The 20,676-nt window shown below is 48.9% G+C and overlaps 1 long non-coding RNA gene across 1 annotated transcript; it reads left to right on the top strand.

The window, feature by feature from the left end:
* The first annotated feature begins 15,319 nt into the window (after positions 1-15,319).
* Positions 15,320-17,659, top strand: LOC126078243 (uncharacterized). The gene is made up of 3 exons (XR_007518005.1): positions 15,320-15,901; positions 16,243-16,426; positions 16,886-17,659. It is a non-coding gene; the product is annotated as an uncharacterized LOC126078243 (long non-coding RNA).
* Positions 17,660-20,676: the final 3,017 nt, after the last annotated feature.

Genomic DNA, 20,676 nt, shown 5'->3' with positions numbered 1-20,676 from the left:
ACAACCTCCAAAACTGTGAAAGAATAAGTTTGTGTTCTTATAAGACACCCAGAAACTATTACATTCCCTTCTTCCCTCTTCCTGCCCTCCCCTTTATATAATTTTTGGTAAAAAGAGTTTTTAAAATCCTACCTTCTCTTCAAAGCCTTCTGTATTGATTAGGAATGCTTTTATCTGCAAGTAATAGACTATATGACTAACAGTGGCTGAAGCCAACAGGGCTTTTGTCCCTCACATAATGAGATGCCTGGAGTCAACAAGTCAGAGCTCACCCACAACGTCAAGAGCTCTTTTGGTCTTTCACCCCACAGCCCTCAGCAGGCCGGCTTCTTGTATTGTGGAAGCAAGATGGCTGCCCCAGCACCAGCCATCAAGTCCATGCACCAGGCAGAAAGGCGGGTGACAGAAAGGGAAGGCAAATACACCAGCAATGTTTGCCCTTCTCGTCAGAAGAGCAAAAGCTTTCCAGAAGGAACCCCTCACACCCCAGCATTCTTCTACTTACATCTCTGTGGCCATTAGTGCTTGCCCAAGACACTGTGCAACCAATTTTGTATGTTTCTTAGCCTTCCTCAACATTAGGTTGAGACTATGCAACAAGTTGCATCCAACAGGCCATTAGCAAAAGTGACATGTGACAGTTTACAGCCGAGTACTTTGCATTTTTCTCTTCCTTCTTTGTAACAATACAGGAACGCAGTGTTCCAGAAGGTGCAGCTACAAAATGGGAATGCCTCCATCAGCCTGGGTCCTTGAGTGACTGTGTGGAGCTGAGACCTCAACAGACCTACTCTGGGCATACAGTCTGAGTGAGAAGTAAACCTTGGTTGTGCTAAGCTACTAATAGTTCAGGGTTAACTTGTTACCACAGCACAGCTTAGCCTATACTGGCTTATATAGTCTCATCATCCAGAACTTTATCACGTGGTCACTACTCGTTGCAAAGGAGACTGGGAAGGTCAGCATTTAGTTCTTTCAGTCTCCACTTGGAGTTGGGCAACACAGAAGTAAGTTGGGGATGGGTGTTGGAACTGCCAGACAACAGAGTCTGCTATACCTTCCAGGCTGATCCCAAGGCATGGTCCCATCTGGCTAAAATGAGAAGGCAACACACAGGTTAAAACATGTGCGTGCACACACACACGACAACACTAAATTGAGGTCACCACAAAGCAAGTTTAAAAGAAAAAGGGTTATTTTCCTGTTACCACCCTTAACTTGTTTTCTGATTTTGGAAAAAGCCACAACTTCTCAACTTTGAGATTTTCCAGCCCACCATCCAAATAAAAAAGAATAGTTCTATCAAAATAACGTTGGGCAGACACAGCAAGGTGGGCTCACAGAGCCACACCTGTAACTACCTATGGGTTTGGAAACAACCTCCTCGGAGTGTGGGACGAGAGGTAGAGATGGTAAAGGGATAACCCTGAGTTGTGCAAAGGCTAAGCCAGATGTTAACGTGGACTGTCTTTTCAAAGAAGAGAAATGAGAAATTCATGGCCTGTGAAGGTTAGTGACTAAGAACCTATGGTTGTGAAAGGCCTTGGGGATTTCAGAGGCTTTCTGGATTCAAAGAGCCCAAGAAACAGATGATTTACACTGGGTGGAGCTATGCAAAGCAGACGGTAGAAAAACACTGCGAGCAGATGTGGCTCCAAGGAGCTGACCGAGGTCAGGAGAAGGGAGAGGCTGGCTGGGGAATTCTGTGGGCAGGGCAGGAGACTGCTGGTACAGCCAGGACTAATATGGATGTACAGTCCTACCAGGGGTGCAGCTGGGTCCCAGGGCAAAGGCAGTTGCTTTCTTGGACCACTGAACCTAGCAGAAAAGCTCTGAGCTTTGGTAGAGGCTGCCAGAGAAGCCAAACAGGAGAGGGCTGGGGGGACAGTCCCAAAAAAGTGCTTCTGTCTCCATAGATCCAGCACCCTAACACTCAGAGATTCTGCCCCAAGAGTTCTTTGTGCTGCGGTGACACCCTTTCTACCCTCCAAAGCCACTGGCTGAGTGGCTTGAAAAGGTGGTGAGGAGAGGGGTCAGTTCGGAGGAAAATGTTGAGAAAAGATGTGTGTTGTTATGTATTCAGTCGTGTTCTCCAAATGCATGTGTTGAAACTCTAACCCCTGTACTTGTAAATGTCCCTGGGAGATGCAGTCAAAGCACTCGGCTGTTAACTGAAAGGTTGGAGGTTTGAGTCCACCCTGAAGCACCTCCGAAGAAATTCCTCGTGATCAGCTTCCAAAAAATCACTCAGGGAAGCACAGGTCTGCTCTGGGACACGTGAGGTCACAGGTCTGCTCTGGGACACGTGAGGTCACAGGTCTGCTCTAGGACACGTGAGGTCACAGGTCTGCTCTGGGACACGTGAGGTCTCCATGAGTCAGAGTCGACGTGACAGCAAAATGGTAAATATGACCACATTTGGAAACAGGGGTTTTATTTTGTTATATTACTGAGATCATACCAGAGTAGGGTGGTTCCTAACCCTAATCTCTTCTGAGTTGTAAAAAGAGTAGGCTAAACATAGGGGCACACACAGGGGGAAGACAGATGCCAAGGGACCCCAAAGAATTCTAAGGATTGCCAGCAGACACCAGCAGTGAGGAGAGAGGCTCACAGAAGAAATCAACATGGCCAAGATATTTGAACTTCTAGCCTGTAGATCTGTGAGAGAATAAATTTCCATTTTTAAAAACCACTCACTTTGTGATTTTTTGTTATGGTAGTGCTAGGTAACTAAATGGGTTCAGGAGAGAGCACCCCCTTGGCTTTTGGCAAGTGTCTCCTCCTTTGGGAGACAAAAGGATAAGGTTACAGAAGCAGCAACAGCGCAGCCCAGCAGCCTTGCTCTGTGCCCTGCTTGGAGCTGAGCTTTGACTGATGAGAAAAACGAGGTGAGAATATTGGTTTAAGGTTTCAAGTTTAAAGACTATCTGAGAGCAATAGTTTCAGGAGTTCATCCAGCCTCAATGGCTATAAAAATTCTGGATTCTATGAGAGTTTAAATTTCTGTTCTGCAATTCCCCCCTTTTGATCAATATTCTTCTATAGAATCTTTAACCAAAATGTTCAGTAATGGTGGTTGGGCACCACCCAGTTCTTCCAGTCTCATGGCACAGGAGGCAGTTGATCATTGAGGCAATTAGCCACACATTGCATTTCCTCCTCCTTTTCCTCTGTTGGGTCACAACGAGTTGGAATCAACTCGATGGCAATGGGTTTGGGTTTTTTTTCCTCTCTCTCTCATTCCAGGAGAATAAAGACCAATTGACGGTCAGTTGCTAACTTTTAAAACCCCAGGCACTATACAACGAACTTGGAAGTACAACAGAAGTACTGAGAAGCAATATTAGGCCAACTGATTGAGGTGTTCCTTGAAACCATGACCCTAAACCTCCAAACCAAGAAAACAAATCCCAGGAGGTGTTTGGTTGTACATAAACAGCCTCAGAAGCTGCTTTTTCTTTCTTTCTTTCTTTTTGGTAAAAACATATATAACACAACATTTGCCAATTGATCATATTTCAGGTGTAAGCTTAGTGAGATAGGAAGCTTAGGGGGCAGTGGGTTTATGTTAATGGTGATGGAATAATTTGGTGGAGGATAGCCGTAACCGTGGCACAGCTTGGATGTGATCAATGTCACTGATTTGCACATGTAGAAATTGTTGAAACGGTGTAACTTTGGCTGTGTATCCTTTCACAAAAACAAACAAATTTAAAAAATAAAAAAAAGGAAAGACAAGGTAGAAGCCAGAGGCAGGGCAGGCGAACACATCCATTTTCTCCAAGTCTCCCCCTGCAGTCTCCAGCAACACAGCTGACCCTGAAAACCTGCAGCCTGAGACCATGGGAGGCCCCATTCCAGAAGGAAAGGGCAGGAGGCAGAGGTTCCACCGCAGGCCTGGGTTTTGTCAGCCTCAGCAGGCACTCCTCCTGGGCTGTGGGCTGGCAAGAAGCGAGAAGCGAATTTGAAGCCAGAGCTCAATCAAAGGCCTCTGTGTCTGAAAACAAAAATTCCTTCCTAGCTGGTAATTCCTCCCCGCCAGCATTCTGCCCTACAGACTTAGGCTTCAGGAAAAAACACTTTGAGGGGATATTGGAGAGGGAAGGGGTCAGCTGAAATATGAGCCTGAGTTGAAATTCCATTTGCAGGATTTATGCGCTTCGTGTGAGAACAGAATCCCAACGGAAGGGGACACTCTTCGCAGGGGACGGAATTTGCCCTGGAGCCACCTCCCTGCCCTGGCTCTGCAGTCCCCCAGGGCTCTCTCAATAACCTAACACGTAATAACGGGGCTCTCTTAAATGGCATGCCCCATGTGTTTATTTTACAGGCTATTTCCTGGGCAAACCTTAGCTGTCCAGCTTTTATATCAAGGGGACCTCCTCCACTTTTACTTGAGGGCATGAAAGTCCACAGCAGCAGGGTGACTGATGGGAGACACAGCTTAGAGGGGGCTCAGCCCTCATGGAATCTTCCACTGGGGAGGATTTTGTTACATCTGTCCAAAAGAAAACATTCATCATCACCCAATTCCGGGCCTCGTCTGCCAGATGTGCCGGTCTGTCTCACTTGTTATCCACTTGCCCTGTCCCTGCTCCCTTGGCAGTAGCAGCAGCCCCTTGCACTCAGAGAGCAAGCTGCCTTTGCTGAGTCATCAGGAGGGCCATGGAGATGGCCTTGGAGACCACCAAACACACCTCCACGCTTTCATGCACACGATTATCAGTCCCTGGTGCTTGGCAGAGGAAAAGCTTCCAGGCTTAAAACTTTTTTTTTTCTTTAAAGGAAACAACAAAGTAATGAGATAATGGAGATGTTAACTGATCACTGAGCTCCAAGTCTGAGCGCAGGCCGCTGAGAGCTGCAGCTCACTCCTTTAGGTACAGAGCTACACCTCCGTGAGCTGGAAATCCTTTCTAGAAACCGAGCTTGCAAAACACGTGCAAACGTGAAACACACCTGTGAAAACTCTGCTTTTTCTCACCCAGGTTCGAATTGTACTTCTGTTGCCTGGGCACAAAAATGATGTTATACTTCCTTGAGATTCCAGAACCAGCAGGTAATCGGAGACACTGATTGATTTTCCTCTGAGTGAGCCCCAGAAATTCTGATACGCACCACTGCAGGTGTATATGACAGTGGCACAATGGTTAAGCGCTCAGCTGCTGACTGCAAGATCAGTGGTTCAAACTCACACAGGGCTCCACAGAAGAAAGACCTGGCAACCTGCTCCTGGAAAGATTTCAGCCTAGGAAACCCTATGGGGCAGCTCTACTCTGTCAGATGGGGTCGCTATGAGTCGGAATTGACTCAGTGACACACAATAACAAGAGGCACAGGTAGTCCCCTAGTTACCACGGGGTTCTGTCCCGAAGACTCCCTCGTAAATGGGTTCTGATGTAAGTTGAATTTCTCTCCTTTTTTTGTTTTTGTTTTTAGTTTTCATTATTACTGCCTTTTATTAGTAGTATCTTTATCAATCCGATCTTTGAACATCTGCCGTGAACATCTGAGAACAATAACATTAGCAAATTATGTACTGCAGCATTGTATGTAGTACGTATTACTAACAGTAAGATGTACAGAACAAAACAAAACAAGCAGACGCTGTAAGTGGAATACGTCGTAAGTCAGGGACCACCTGTATACGTGTCCCGGTCAGGGTTGCTGTCTGATCCTGCCTCCCCTGAGCCTCAGCCCTCACCACCCCGCCCGTTCCTGTGCCGGGGCTGGGAATGTACAGAAACGTGAAGGAAGTCCTTGTTCTCAGGAGTGCAGCTTAGAACAGAGCTTCACAGACTTTGCTGTGCACCCTACCACCTGGGTGCTTGTTAAAATGCAGATTCTGCTGCAGTGGGTCTTGGCTGGGGTTCACGATTGGGACTTTCAAAGGACTAATGACCACATGTACCATGGCCTCCACCAGGCTGAGTCCAGTACCACTAGATGGTGCCTGGATAGATACCACCACTGACCGCTCTGACACAGATCACAACAGAGGGCCCCGAACAGAGCTGGAGAAAAATGTAGAACAAAATTCCAGACTTGCTGGCCTGACAGAGACTGGAGAAACCCTGAGGTTATGGCCCCTGGACACCCTTTCAACTCAGTAATGAAGTCACTCCTGAGCTTCACCCTTTGGCTAAAGATGATTGGACAGACCCATGGAACAAAACAAGACTAATGGGGCCCACCAGCCCTGGGGCAGGGACTGGAAGGCAGGAGGGGACAGGAAAGCTGGTAATAGGGAACCCAGTGTTGAGAATGGAGAGTGTTGACGTGTCTTGGGGTTGTTAACCAATGTCATAGAACAATGTGTGTACTGTTTGATGAGATACTAGTTTGTTCTGTAAACCTTCATCTAAAGTAAATAAAAAAAAAATTTGAAGCAGAGAAAAAAATAAAAAAGATTGGGACTTTCTAGCAAGCTCTCGGGATGCTGATGACACAGGCCATGGACAACACTTGGAGAAGGGTCTGAGCAGTGGTTCCCAGGGGTGGTCTCCAGCAAGCAGCAACAGCTAAGAGTTGCCTGTTTGAAATGCACATTCCCAGGTTCCTCCCCAGACCTGCAATGTCAGACACCCTGGCTGGGCGTGGGGTCTAGGAATCTGTATTCTAGTGAGTCCCAGGTACAAACCAAAGTGCTCCAGCTCGAGAACCACAGGTTTGGTGCTCTCCAGCTGGTTACAGAGAGAGTTTAACTTAGGGAGGTGAGGCGACCAGGAGTGACACAAAGCTGGCTCTTCAATGACTCCAAGGGGCTGCCAGACAGTGAGCACTGTGCCAATGCCTCCAGAGTTAAATGGAGCAGGGGGTGCCTGGGGCGGGACGAGAAGGAGACTGGGAAATAGCCCAGAAAATTCTGAGCTGCCCACACTCACCACAACCTGTCTGTCAGTTTGTCCTACTCTGGTGGCTTGTGTGATGCTGAAAGCTGTACCACTGGTCTTTCAAATACCAACAGGGCCACCTCTGGTGCATAGTGGAGCTTCCAGACTAAGACAGACAAGGAAGAAAGGCCTGGAGATCTACTTTCAAAAACCAGCCAACTGAAAACCCTATGAATCACAACAGAATATCGTCTGACTTGCTCTCTTGGGACATGTCATCCAGTCACTAGTGGAGGATATCATGTGCAGTAGAGGGCCAGTGAGGGCGACAGAGACCCTAGGTGAGATGGACTGGCACAGTAGTTGCAACAGTGGGGTCCAACATGCTGATGATCGTGAGGGTGACAAAGGACCAGACAAAGTCTCCTTCTGTTGTATATGAGGTCATCATGAGTTGGAAGCTGACAATCTCACGTTCGCAGATACGTTTTCCTCAGCCACTGACCTGTCCTGTTTAGGGATGGCGCTCCCCACCCCAGCTGACCTGAACAAACCATGGAAAGATGGACGTCCGTCAGCAGGCGCCGGTTTGTTTCTCCCGCTGTTGAGTGAGTTTGTCTTCCCGAAGAGAAAATCTTCAGATACACCAAGCAGCCTCCAGTCCGATCCCTTCAAGCCGGCATCAGGCCTTGGTTTCAGCCCAGGAGAGTCAAGGCTGCGGAGACTCACCTGTTGCCCTTGCGTCAATTCTGACTCATAGCGACCCTATAGGACAGAGTAGTACTACCTCATAGGGTTTCCAAGGAGAGCCTGGTGGATTTGAACTGCCGACCTTTTGGTTAGCAGCCATAGCTCTTAACCACTGTGCCACCAGAGTTTCCTGTGGAGATTCATCCATCAGTCATTCCCAGGGAACCTGGGCAAAAATGAGGAGCCTTGGAGAGAGGGGGGTGGAGAGAGAAAGACAAGGGAAAGAGAGGGCCAGGAGCCTCAGTAATGGTCAGTTTAACAAATGTTGGCTGGTTTGGGTTTGTCATCTTCAGGGATGGGGGAAGGCTCTTGTATATGTGTGAGTGTGTGTGTATATAAAATACCAAACTAAACCCAGTGCCGTCGAGTCAATTCCGACTCATAGCGACCCTATATATATACATATTTTCAGTCTCTGTAGGTTTGCACCTTTTAGACATTTTTCACCAAAGTCACCCCTACTGTACCCATTGCCATCGAGTTGATTCCGATTCACAGCGACCCTATAGGACAGAGTAGAACTGCCACATAGGGGTTTCCAAGGAGCGCCTGGTGGATTTGAACTGCTGACCTTTTGGTTAGCAGCCGTAGCTCTTTACCATTAGGTCCCCAGGGTTTCCAAGTCCCCCCTAGCTGCGGGAAAGTGAATGTGATCCCAGAATTGGGGAAATGGCAGGAGTCAGCCTGCGAGACCCTGAAATTGTCTCAATTCTACTTTTATAAAAATGTGTGCTCATTTTGTGCTATTAAATCGTGTTTGTTTTAATGTGAGAAATGGCTCAGTGCTGAGGAAATAAATAATCCTGTTATTCTGAGGTTAAACCCCAGGGTGTGTGCTTCCTTCACACTGAAAACAGCAAGCAGATTTCTAGAACACACTGTTTTCTAAAGAGGTGACATTTTTAAAACGCACTGCCGTCCAGTCAATTCCGAGTCCTAGCAACCCTACAGGACAGAGTAGAACTGCCCCAAAGGGTTTCCAAGGCTGTCATCTTCATGGGAGCATACTGCCACATTTTCTTCTGCAGCGACTGGTGGGCTTGAACTGCTGATCTTTCAGTTAGCCAAGTGCTTAACCATTGTGCCACCAGGGTCTCCCAGGGCTCCTTTTAGAGGGAGCATATTGGAGGAAGCACTAGAGCTGCCATCTTTGTGAAATGGAGTGCATGGGGTAGAGATAAGGCAGGGCACGTGGGGTGACGTGAGGCTGTGGTGGACACCTCCCATTAACCAGCAGCCCCACAAGCCCTGGCTCCCAGATTCCCACCCGTGAAGGGTGGAGGGAATACCCAGGCGGGTGGGCAGCAGCTACAGCACGTGGCAGCTGCAGGGAACCACCAGCCGGCAGGGGGCGGTGGTGCAGTCAAAGCTGCTGGGCTGGGATGCCGGAAAGGTGCTTGGTTGCTCGGGAACTGGGGCATCAGGAAGAAGTCTTGGGCAACCCGGTGACTTCCGTCCTCCGAGATGCTCCCTTGGTCTGATTTTGGAGCCGAGGTCAGCCTGCTCAGCCAGAAGGGGCAGTGGAATGCTGGAAGTTGACTATGTTGTGAATTAAATTGTGTCCCCTAAAAAGGTGTGCTGAAGTCTTAACCACTGTCCCTGTGAATGTAACCCTGTTTGGGGAAATAGGGTTTTTCTTTACTGATGTTATCAGCTGACAGCGTCGTAGTGGAGTAGGGTGGGTCCTAATCCTATATAGCTGACGTCTTATAAAAAGAGGACAGAGATGGAACGGGAAAGACACCACGGGAGGGTCTGCCTACTAGCAAAGGGACGCTAAGGCTCGCCGGAAGTCACCAGAAGCGAGGAGAGAAGCATTCGACAGTTTCTCTTAGGGCCCTGAGAAGGAGCCTGTTTGGTGTTCCAGGACCGGATCATGGGGCTGGGTGTACCCGCTGGATCCCAGCCTGGAAAGCTGACCCCTGAGGGTCAGACACAGCCTCAGCCTTAATCCCTCCCTGCCAGGACGAACTGGCGCAAGGAGAAGCTGTCACAGCCCTTCTCTGAGCTCGTTCAGAGGATGAGATGTGGTGGGTGGAACGAGCACACCCCGTCCCATAGCTGCAACCCCGAAGTACACCCAGCCAGGGCGTGTGGACAGAGCCCGGCTGAACCAGCTCAGGAAACCGTCTTTAGTCCAGGGCCTTCAGGAGCGGCCCACAATGCTGACAGGCCAGCTTCAGAACCACAAGGAGAATGAAGCCATAAACCCTCCTGCCTCTGAGCCTCTCACCTCCCAGCTCAAGGAGTAGTGTCCTTGTGTCCCTAAAACTGCAGGTTCATTTATCACAGATGGGGCTTGGGGCTTGGGGCTTTCTGGAAGTGACTTGTTGATCTCACCCTACCCTAGGTCTGCAGTTCAAACCCACCAGCTGCTCCTTGGAAACCCTCTGAAGCAGTTCTACTCTGCCTGTTGTTGTCGTTGTTAGGTGCCGTTAAGTCAGGTCTGACTCATAGCAACACTGTGTACAACAGAACACAACACTGCCCAGGCCCTCACCATCCTCACCATTGCTGTTATGCTTAAGGCCCTTGTTGAAGCCACTGTCAATACATCTCATTGAGGGTCTTCCTCTTTTTCTCTGACCCTCTATTTTACCAAGCATGATGTCCTTCTCCAGGCACTGATCCCTCCTGATAACATGTCCAAATTATGTGAGACGTAGTCTCGCCATCCTTGTTTCTAAGGAGCATTCTCTGCCTATAGGGTTGCTATGAGTCGGAATTTACTCAAAGGCAATGGATTTGAGGTTTTGGTTTTACCTCTCTGAGGAGCTCTGGTGGTGCAGTGGTTAACAGATCGGCTGCCAAAGGGCCAGCAGTTTGAATCCACCAGCTACTCATTGGAAACACCCTGGGGCAGCTCTACTCTGTCCTACAGGGTCACTATGAGTTGAAATCAACTCAAGGGCAACGGATTTGGTTGTGGCTGTTTGCACTGACACAGGGTGGACACCTCAGGCCTCATCCGACCTTGGTGATGCTCAGCAGAGCTCAAGGGACGCTGACAGGAAAGGCTTCTGATCACAACCTTTCTTATTGCTGCCTAACTCCTGCAGCTGAGATGGAACGCAGGCTCTGAAAACTAAAACAGCATCAAAGAGGCAAACCAGTGAGCACAAGCTGCTCCCTTCCCCATTAATGACTACCTGGGAAGGCTGGCTTTCCTCACGGAGAGGCTGTGACTCAGGAGGGCCTGGATGCAGCCTGAGAATCTGCATTTCTAGCAAGCTCCCCAGAAACACTGCTGCTGTAGGTCCAGGGCCGGCAGTGGGGGGAACAGTGACCTACAGCAGGCAGACTGCACCCCGTGGCCCCCGTTCTTGCTCAAGGATCTCTTCAGTCTTCCACGGAGGAAACCCAGTGACTGACACTGACACCTGAGCCTCTCGGGTTCTACCAGGGCATGTTACTGGTGGGATGTATCCCCAGGAACCGGACAACTTAGCCCACAAATGAAAAAAAAAAAAAAAAATGAAGTTATCTAAAATTGAGCGCTTAGGTTTTGGAAGATGTCTGCCAAACACTGAGACTTACCCTTTTATCCAGTGAATACTGAAGTAAGGAGCCCTCGTGGCACAAAGTTTAAGTGCTCGGCTGTTAACTGAAAGATTGGTGGTTTGAACTCATTCAGGTGCTCCATGGAAGAAAAGACCTGGCAATCTGCTCCCATAAAGATTTACAGCCAAGGAAGCCTAAGGGGCAGTTCTACTCTGTCCTACAGGGTCACTATGACAGCACCTAGCAGTAAGAACATTCAGGCATCCTTCCCAGCAAAAACGGATCTCAGAATGGATTCCCTACTGTTGTGAAAAGCTATCAACAGTAAGGACAGGGTACTCACCTTCCTCGTGACTGGAAGGCATTTGCTAAAAAGCAGTGTCAGATCGTTCAGAACTAAACCTCCTGCTGTTGAATAAATTCCAACTCAGGGCAGCCTTGTGTGTTATAAAGCAAAACTGCTCCACAGGGTATTCTTGGCTGTAATCTTCATGCAAGCAGATTGCCAGGCCTTTCTTCTGCAGTGCCACTGGGTTGGTTGGAACCCAACCTTTTGGTTAGAAAACCAAAACCAAATCCCTTGCCATCGATGCGATTCTGACTCATAGGAATCCTATAGGGCAGAGTAGAACTGCCCCATAGGGTTTCCAAGGAGTGGCTGGTGGATTCGAACTTCGACCTTTTGGTTAGTAGCTGAGCTCTAACCACCGCACCACCAGGGCTTCTTCGGCTCAGAGTTGGGTGCAAACCACTTGTGCCTCCCGCGGTCATAAAGACTTGCAGCCCATACTTGGAGGTGTACTGAAAGGCAGCCTCGTGGAATCCAACACTCATTCTTCTTGTGTCCACTCTATTCCTTCATCTCGAGGTTTCCTGAGCTACTGCCCTGTGCAGAACCTGTCCTGGGACCTGCGCTAAGCTGGAGAAGCAGATTGCTACTTTTCACTTTCCAGACTCTCCTTTTAAATCTGGAAGCCCTAGACAATACTAATATTGCATTTTCATAATTGTGGCGGGGTTTCCTTCTCTCAAAACATTGGGCTTGTGACATCTGTTTCTCTCATACCTGGTGGCTGCACATAACTCTGAATTCTGTCGCCCTTTGTTAAGTCAAAATATCTTGCATTTGAATAATGAACTAGTTTATGGATAATTTCAGATCCTATGTTCCAATAAAGATAAGGCGAAGCATTTCCAGCTGTTTGCAATCGTGGGTAAAGTGACAGGCTAGCCGGAGAGCTGAGAGGATGGTATCGTAGCCGACATCTTGGGGTTGCTCTGGGAAGCGTGAAATAAGATTGGCCTGACCTGTCTGCTCGGTTTGATTTTTACAGAACTTTGCACCGTCTTGCTCTGAGCGTGCCAATAGCTGACAGGTTTGGCTTACTTTATACTGTCCGTACGCTCTGCAGAGGTATGCATGCCTTGTTCCACGCCACGACGGATACAGGCAGATATAACTCCCCTGCTTGCCCTGGGTCTTGGCATCTCTTTCCTCCAGCTGCAAATGTTGCATAATATCTACTGACCTCCCGAGAGTAAACACCAGCTCCAGAGCGAGTTTGGTCCCCCGCGAGGATTTACCTTCCCAGAGCCTATTGCCACGTCAATGCCAGGCCATGGGCTCTAGTTGCACCTGAGACACACGTGGCCTCAGCACTGGGATGTTCCACGTGGGGGTGCCGCAGCCTCCCGCGCTGATGTGGACATCTTCACGTGGTCTGCCCATCACAGGCTTCCAACCAGGAGCCTTTCAACAGGTGAGGACAAACAGTGGCCCATCCATGCAATGGAGCGACAGAACGACGTGAGCTGGCAAGCCACAAAAAGGCATGAAGGAACCGTAAACGCGTGCCTCTGAGTGAAAAAGGTCAGTCTGAAGAAGCTGCATACTGTATGATTCCAACTATATGACATTCTGGAAAAGACGAAAACAAACAAACAAAAAGCCCTATAGAAACAGTAAACAGGTCACTGGTTGCGGGGGGGTGGGTGGGGAGGGATGACTGAGTGGAGCGCAGGGCACTTTCAGGGCAATGACACTATCCTATATGATAGTGTAATGACATTATGCACTTGTGAAAACCCGTGTCGTTGTAGTTAGTTGCTGTCGAGTCGATTCTGACTCATGGCGACCCCATGCGTTACAGAGTAGAACTGCTCCATAGGGCTTTCTTGGCTGTAATGTCAACCAAAGCAGATCACCAGGGCTTCTCTTCTATGGCACCAGGGGGTGGGTTCCAACCACCAACCTTCAGGTTAGTAGAAGAGCACAAGCCATTTGTGCCACCCAGTGACCTTGTGAACTATGGACCCTAGTTAATACTAACGTATCCGTATTTGGTAATCAATTGTAACCACGTAGCACACGAATGCACATGTTAATAACAGGAAAAATTGTGTGTGGGAGGAGGACGGGGGGGTGAGGGAACGCTGTACTTTCTGCACAATTTTTCTGTAAACCTAAAACTACTCTAAAAGGTAAAGTCAACTTAAAAAAGTCACACGCTTCCTTCTATTTGTGGCAGCAAGAGCAAGCTGGTTTGTCCTGCCATACCCTGCACTTCAACTCCAGCCCTTGGCCTGGTTAAAACATACAGCGGGTGAAAGGAAAGAAAGACCACGGGCCTGAGCCTTTCATCTGCTCTTACGAGGGCCAGCAACTTGGCCTAAGGGCACGTTGGGCCCCATAAAGGGGGGGATTTAGGAAGGCGAGCAAGTGAGGTGGCTAGCAGTGCTGGGCGCATCTCACAAGTCTGTGGTCACCCAGGAGGCAGGGAGGATGAACTGACAGGAGACAGAGGCCAGGAGGCAGAGGCCAGGAGGCCAGGCAGAGGGAGGCCGTGTGCTGGGGTGGATCTCACCTTAGCAGGGACTGCAATGGGGTATCAGGCGTATCCTGGCAATACACAGGAGTCCCTGGGTGGTGCAGATGGCTACGCCCTGAGCTACTAGCTGAAAGGCTGGAGGTTCTAGTCCACTCAGAGGTACCTTGAAAGAAAGGCCTGGCGATCATGAAAACCCTACGGTGCACAGTTCTAATTTGACACACTTGGGGTTGCCACGAGCCGGAATCGACTCCACGGCAACTCATTTATGGCAATATACGGTTGCTATGAGTCAGAATCAACGCTTGGCAATGGGTTTTTTTGGATGGAAAATATAAACAAGGGCCCAGCCCCAGGGATGGTGACACCCCACAGCCCCTCTGTAGACTGCTGGAGGTGGCCGCAGCCTCCAAGGACCTGACAGATGGAACAGGAAGGAAGGGAAGCCCTAGCCCGGTGTCCCTGGGTGCCTAGCCAAGGAGACCTCATGCTCGGCCTCCTGGGCTCCCAGCCTGTGGGGCTCTTAGCTGGCCAGATGGAGCCAAGCTTAGGGGCACGGGGATGGGACTGATGTTGGAAGGCCTGTGAGCTGAGCTGAGGTGCTCCTTCCTTAGAAGGACTTTCAGGAGTGAGTGGAGAAATTTCAGGACTACAGAGAGAAGCACGGCTGCTTTCACACCCTACTGCGGGCTCCCATCCTGTGTCCCGTGTCAAGCCCACCCGCAGGGGCTTAATGTTAATCCCAGTCCTCAAGGGGGGGACGCAGTGTGAAGGTCCTTCAAGCTCCACCCCATGGACTGTCCACCACTGCTCACTGGGCCTGGGTCTACAGGGGCTGCAGAAGTGGGGTGGGCCCCTCTCAGTGGTGTAGCCTTCGGTGCCAGTGAGTTTGTTATCTGGTGGTTGTTCCACCTCCCCCCAGGACAGAGCCTCCCAGGAACCCTGAAGGTCCATGGCACACTCCAGCTTCCACATAACCTCCTCAGGAGGGTGTTCTACACCCCCACCCCCCCCAGGATGGAGCCTTCCAGGAACCCTGGTGGTCCATGGCACACCCCAGCTTCCACCTAACCTCCCCAGGGCACAGCTCCAGCTTTCCTTGGTGGATCTCCTGTGGGTGGGGGTCCTGCTCACTGTGGACAAATTTCCCGACACTGACCAACACCCTCCTGGACTTCCAAATTGGACTGGCGCCTGGGACCTTCTGCTTTGCTGCCTCACCGCACTGTGGCTGCCCAGTCCTGACAGCCGCTGGAACTTCTCTGCCTTTTGGTTACTGGGCTAGGATTCCTGGCTGCCTTCCGCGGCATCTGCTCAGTAAACAAGTCACCCATCCTCCGTCTCCATCTGTGTGTGTCACCTCCTCCCTTCTTCCCTTCCTCCTCAGGCCCATTCGATCGGGAACAGCAGCCTCTCTCCACCTCTACCCAAGTCCTGGCACTGACATTTTACTGCTAGCCTTTCTGGTTTTTAGTTTTTAAAAATAGTTTATGATCTATTCCGTCTAAAATGTATTGCTTTAAAAGGCATTCATGAAGTACGCTTTTAATTCATTGTGATGTGTTTCTGGATTTTACAAATCATTATCAGGACACCAGGATTTAAAAAAAAAGAACAAACCCTTTGCCATGAAGTTGACTCTAACTCATGGCGACCCCATGTGTTACAGAGTAGAACTGCTCCGTGGGGTATTCTTGGCTGTGAGCTTTATGGAAGCAGATCGCCAGGCCTTTCCTCCATGGCTCTGTGGGGTGGTTTCGAACTGCCAACTTTTAAGTTAGTAGATGAGCGCGAACCATTTGTGCCACCCCGGGACCTCTGGACGTCATGACGTTGTTAGTTGCCACCAAGTTGTTTCCAGCTTATGGAGACCCCATGTGTGTGGAGTAGAACGGCACTCCATAGCGTTTTCCAGCCTAGACAAGCGGATCGCCAGGCCTGTCTTCCCAGGTGCCTCCGGGTGGGGCCAAACAGCTAACCTTCCAGGTAATAGTCGAATATTAACAGCCTGCAGCACCGTTTATTAAATATCTGTCTTCCTTCTCCATTGTTTTTCTGGCACTTGTGCAATAACATACAATCTGCCTTCTTGCATAATCTGTGTTGTGCAATGTGGAAGCCGCTAGCCACTTGTGGCTACTGCCTGCTTGGAAGGAAGGTGGTCCAAATTCCAAAGGCTTGGCGTGGAAAAAGATGGAAAGTGTCTCACCAGTAATTTTTAAAGATTGATTATGTTTTGGATAGCGTCTGTTTCTTCTTACTGTTTTCAAATGTGGCTACTAGAAAATGTAAAATTCCATGTGTTTGTCCTTATTTCCACTGGACAGTGTTGCTATAAACATCGTCGTTGTTGCCACCTGCTGCCAAGTCAACAAGTCACCCAGGATGATGCCTGTGTAACAGACAGAAACGTTGTCCAGTCCATGCCATCGTGAGTCCACTGCTGTGGCCATCGTGTGAATCCATGTCATGAAGGGCTTTCTTTTGTCCTCTGCTTTACCAAAATTCCAGGTCGTACATGTTGCGTTACTTTTCTCTCTCTCGGTTTCTGAGTCAACATTCTAATGTTTTAATTAATGTTCCTTTATAATGTATTTTAGTAGTAGGACTATGAAGAGAAGCCCTGGTGATGCAGTGGTTAGCGCTTGGCTGCTCACTGAAGGTTTGGTGGTTCAAACCCACCAGTTGCTCCATGGGAGAAAGATGTGGTAGTCTGCTCCCATAAAGATTTACAGCCTCGGAAACCCTATGGGGCAGTACTACCCTGTCCTACAGGTTTGCTATGAGTTGAAATTGACTCAGCGGAGGTGGGTTTGGTTTATGGTTTTTAGGGCTAGGAACATTTTCTCACTGTTCTTATCTTTCAGTGTCTTTTAGTTGGTTAAGCCAATTATTCTCTCAGACAAATTTCTAAATTATTTTTGCCAAATTCATAAAAACTGTGTTTGAATGATTCATCTTTATATCTAGAAAACCCAAGCTGTGGTGTTTTCAATCACCTCATGTGCATGCAAAGCTGGGCAATGAATAAGGACGGCTGAAGAAGAGTTGACACCTTTGAACTGTAGTGTTGGCGAAGAATATCGACCACACCACTGACTGCCAAAAGAACGAACAAATCTGTCTGGGCAGAGGTACAACCAGAATGCTCCTTAGAAGCAAGGATGGCGAGACTGCATCTCACAAACTTTGGACATGTTATCAGGAAGGATCAGTCCCTGGAGAAAGACATCATGGTAAAGTAGAGGGTCAGCGAAAAAGAGGAAGACCCTCAGGAGATGGACTGACACAGTGGCTGCGACAATGGGCTAACGCGTGGCAAAAACTGTGGGAACGGTGCAGGACTGGGCAGTGGTTCGTTCTGTCGTACACGGGGTGGCTAAGAGTTGAAACCGACTCCACAGCACCTAAAACAACATATCTAAAAATATTTTTCTGCCCTCAAATTGTCCATGTCATGAAGAGTTTTCTTTAGTCTCAAAATGACCTCTATGTAATGTTTTTGGTGCCATTGTGGTTGGAATCTGGACTGAAATACTTTTGGTTTTTACATGGCCGTCTTCGGATGTCACTTTCCTAGGCTGTTTTTGAGTGGAAGTGTGTTCTTCTCTGATTTATTTGTATATTGATCACGTATTTCTAGCTGGTATTTCCTGTGAAGAGTGTTTTTTCCCTCTTACCACATGCATTCATTTTATTCCATCCCCTCTGTTATTACAATGAGCAAACATTTAATAAATAAATAGTCGTGTTGGTAGTGGGCATTGTTCCTGAAACTAATTTGCCAAATATTACTTTTTGGAATATTTACCCTTTTAAACTTGGCAATGCTCATTCTTGGCTTTGATTGTCTTCAAGCACTTCCATTAGAGAGGTACATATCTTTCCAAGTAAAATAAACAGACAAGAAAACAGAATTTCTTCTGGCTTTCTGCAACCCGCTCACTATAAAAATAAAACACAACCATTAAGCTTTTGATATTGAGGCCTATTTTCCTAGGGTAACATGCCAGATTGTAGACAGACCCTAAGTAACCTGCAAAAATGTCAGTGGATAGAGAGAGAGGTACATGGCCTCTTCTCTGGGCTCAAGTTCAAGACACAAGGGTTAAGGTTAGGGTAGGTGTTAGGCTTAGATTTAGAGTTAGGCTTCAGGTTAGGAAAACCTGGTTGGAATATGCACCTATATGTTAACCTGTAATTAAAAACTCCCTACCTGATGCACACCACAACAAGAATGAACCTTGAAAACATCATGCTGAGCAAAATAAGTCAGTCACAAAAGGACAAATACGGTCTGCTCTCACTGACATGAACTAAGCAGACATATAGCAACGGAAGGTAATCAGTGGTTACCACGGGTGGGCGGGAGGAGGAAAGGGGGCATTTTTGCCTGGGAGGCATTGAGTTGATTTGGTGTTGGTCGAATGATTTGGAAAAGGGTAGTGAGGACAGTTGTCCAGCATGAACAATGTGGTCGGTGTCACTGTAGAAATTGTTGAACTGGTGAGTGTTTTGTTCCTTATATTTTTACCACAATAGGAAAAAAAAAAAAAACACTGAAAATCTTATGTAACATTTTTTAACAATTACTAAATTCTCAAAACATCTCTTAGAAATATCTTACAACTGAAGGCAATATATAAACAAAGAAGCTACTAGGGTGCCTTTGGAGAAGAGGACAGCTTTAGCATTTTTGTAGGGTAAACGACAGGAGCAAGCAGGCACAGTTAGCTCTTAGACACACGTGGCAGATGGAAGGCAGTGCCCCCCGTGCCATCAGCCGAGGCCCTCCAGACAGAAATGCAAATCACCTCTTCCAGGTGCGGGGGCCGAGGGAGGCAGCTAGGCCCTGTCAGAGTTCAGGTCCCTGGGGGGTGTGTTCTGGTTGTGTTTGGAACCAGATTAGACAAAGCTGGGTCATAAGAAAGATCCTCTTCACCTTCAAAGTTTTGTCTGACAAAAACCCAATCTAGCGTCTCTGGCTGAGTCTGCTGTTCCTGGCCTGGGACGCGTGCTCAGCACAGCTTAGCCCAGGCACCTTCCACTTTGGACCTGACAGTATTTCAGGCACATCCTCTCTTATGTGACCGTCACTAGGATGGCGCTCCGTACAATAAAATACTGTCCCCTCCTTGGCCAGTGGTCCCTGGGAATTCATACAGTGGAAGGAAGATCTTGGCAGTGCCAGATTTTACCAAGATGCTTCTTTTCCCAATACTTCAAACTTCTCCTGCTATTCTTTAAACTACGCCTGCAGCTCCACACCACTATGAATCCCCTTCTTCGGGTAGTAGAAGCACCTGGAGGGAGGGGACTTCAGGACGGCCCTCTCGTTGTTATTGTTAGCTGCTGTCGAATCAACCCCCTGACTCACGGCGACCCCATGCACTGCAGAACGAAACCCTGCCTGGTCCCGCACCGCCCCCGCGATTGGTTACAGATCTAACCGTGTGATCCACAAGGTTTTCATTGGCCGGTTTTCTAAAGCGGATCACCAGGCCTTTCCTCCTGTTGTGTCTTGGTCTGGAAGCTCTGCTAAAATCTCTTCACAGCTGTGGCAAGATGCAAGCCTCCACTGACAGACAGATGGTGGCTGCCCATGAGGTCCACTTGTCAGGAATCGAACCTGGGTCTCCTGCATGAAAGGCAAGAATTCTATCACTGAACCACCACTGCCTCACGGTGCAGCCCTAGCGTAATGGAAACTGGTGAGCAGGCTCCATGAACACTTTTGGATGACGGTGATTTGGGTTTGCGATGCATCAAGTGGAGCCTCTGGGAAGCAGATGCCAAGACAGAGTTAGGAGAGCAAATGGTTTGTTGGGGAAACAGCTGTGAAAGTCAGGGCAAGGAGCAGGACTGGGTGTGGGGGGGTGGCCACAGACAGCCATGTGGGTCCCCAGAGCCCCCGCATGCCCACCAGTGAGCTCAGGGGCAAAGCTGGCCCTTTGGGGGAGTCCTGTCTGGGGTGGAAGCTGCCAGGCCCTTGTAACACAGTCTTGCTCAATCACTGGCTGGGGCCCTCCCAAGAACAGCATGATCTTGGCTCCACAGCTGAGGGAGACCTGCAAGCTGTCCTCTGACATCTGGAGGCTGTCAGCTAACCACTGTCCCCTCAGCCTGAAGGGGAATCTGAGCCCCACGTCTCCCCATCCACCCCACCTTACATGGCTACTGGCTACCTCCCTTTGGTCCTGTAGACACAGATCCTAAAGTTCTCCTGCGAACTTCAAGCTGAGCTGACCCACAGCTCCAGCCAGAGGCTCGTAACCTCTCAGCACATTCTCTGCACTGGGATCCAGTTTCCTTTTGAAACAAGACCCTGAATTACTTGCCCCTTTGTGACTCTCGGAGCTCTGGTGGCACAGTGGTTGAGAGCTTGGGTGCTAACCAAAAGGTCAGCAGTTTGAATTCACCAGCCACTCCTTGGAAACCCTATGGAGCAGTTCTACTCTGTCCTATAGGGTCGCTATGAGTCAGAATTGACTTGATGGCCATGGGCTTGGTTTTTTTGGGGGGGGGGTTGGGGGGGTTTGTGACTCTCCAGGTAAGGGGCTGCTGTGGGAAAAGCCCTCTTTCTGGCCTTCCGTGGGGTGTCCCAGCTGTGCGGGGCCCTCTAGGCAGGCAAGAGCTGTGTCATCGGAGCCTGGATCTCCTCACTCATTGGAAGTTAAGATTTAATCATCTTTAGAGTAAACCTTCCACGTGGGGTGGGAAGCAGTGATAATGCGTTATCTGTTCTGCTAAGCCCTTTTTAA

The sequence above is a fragment of the Elephas maximus genome, chromosome 6, assembly GCF_024166365.1.
Source record: "Elephas maximus indicus isolate mEleMax1 chromosome 6, mEleMax1 primary haplotype, whole genome shotgun sequence".
NCBI classification, from domain to species: domain Eukaryota; kingdom Metazoa; phylum Chordata; class Mammalia; order Proboscidea; family Elephantidae; genus Elephas; species Elephas maximus.
Note: the sequence above shows the minus strand (reverse complement) of the source record. Positions and strands in the feature narration are given on the sequence as shown.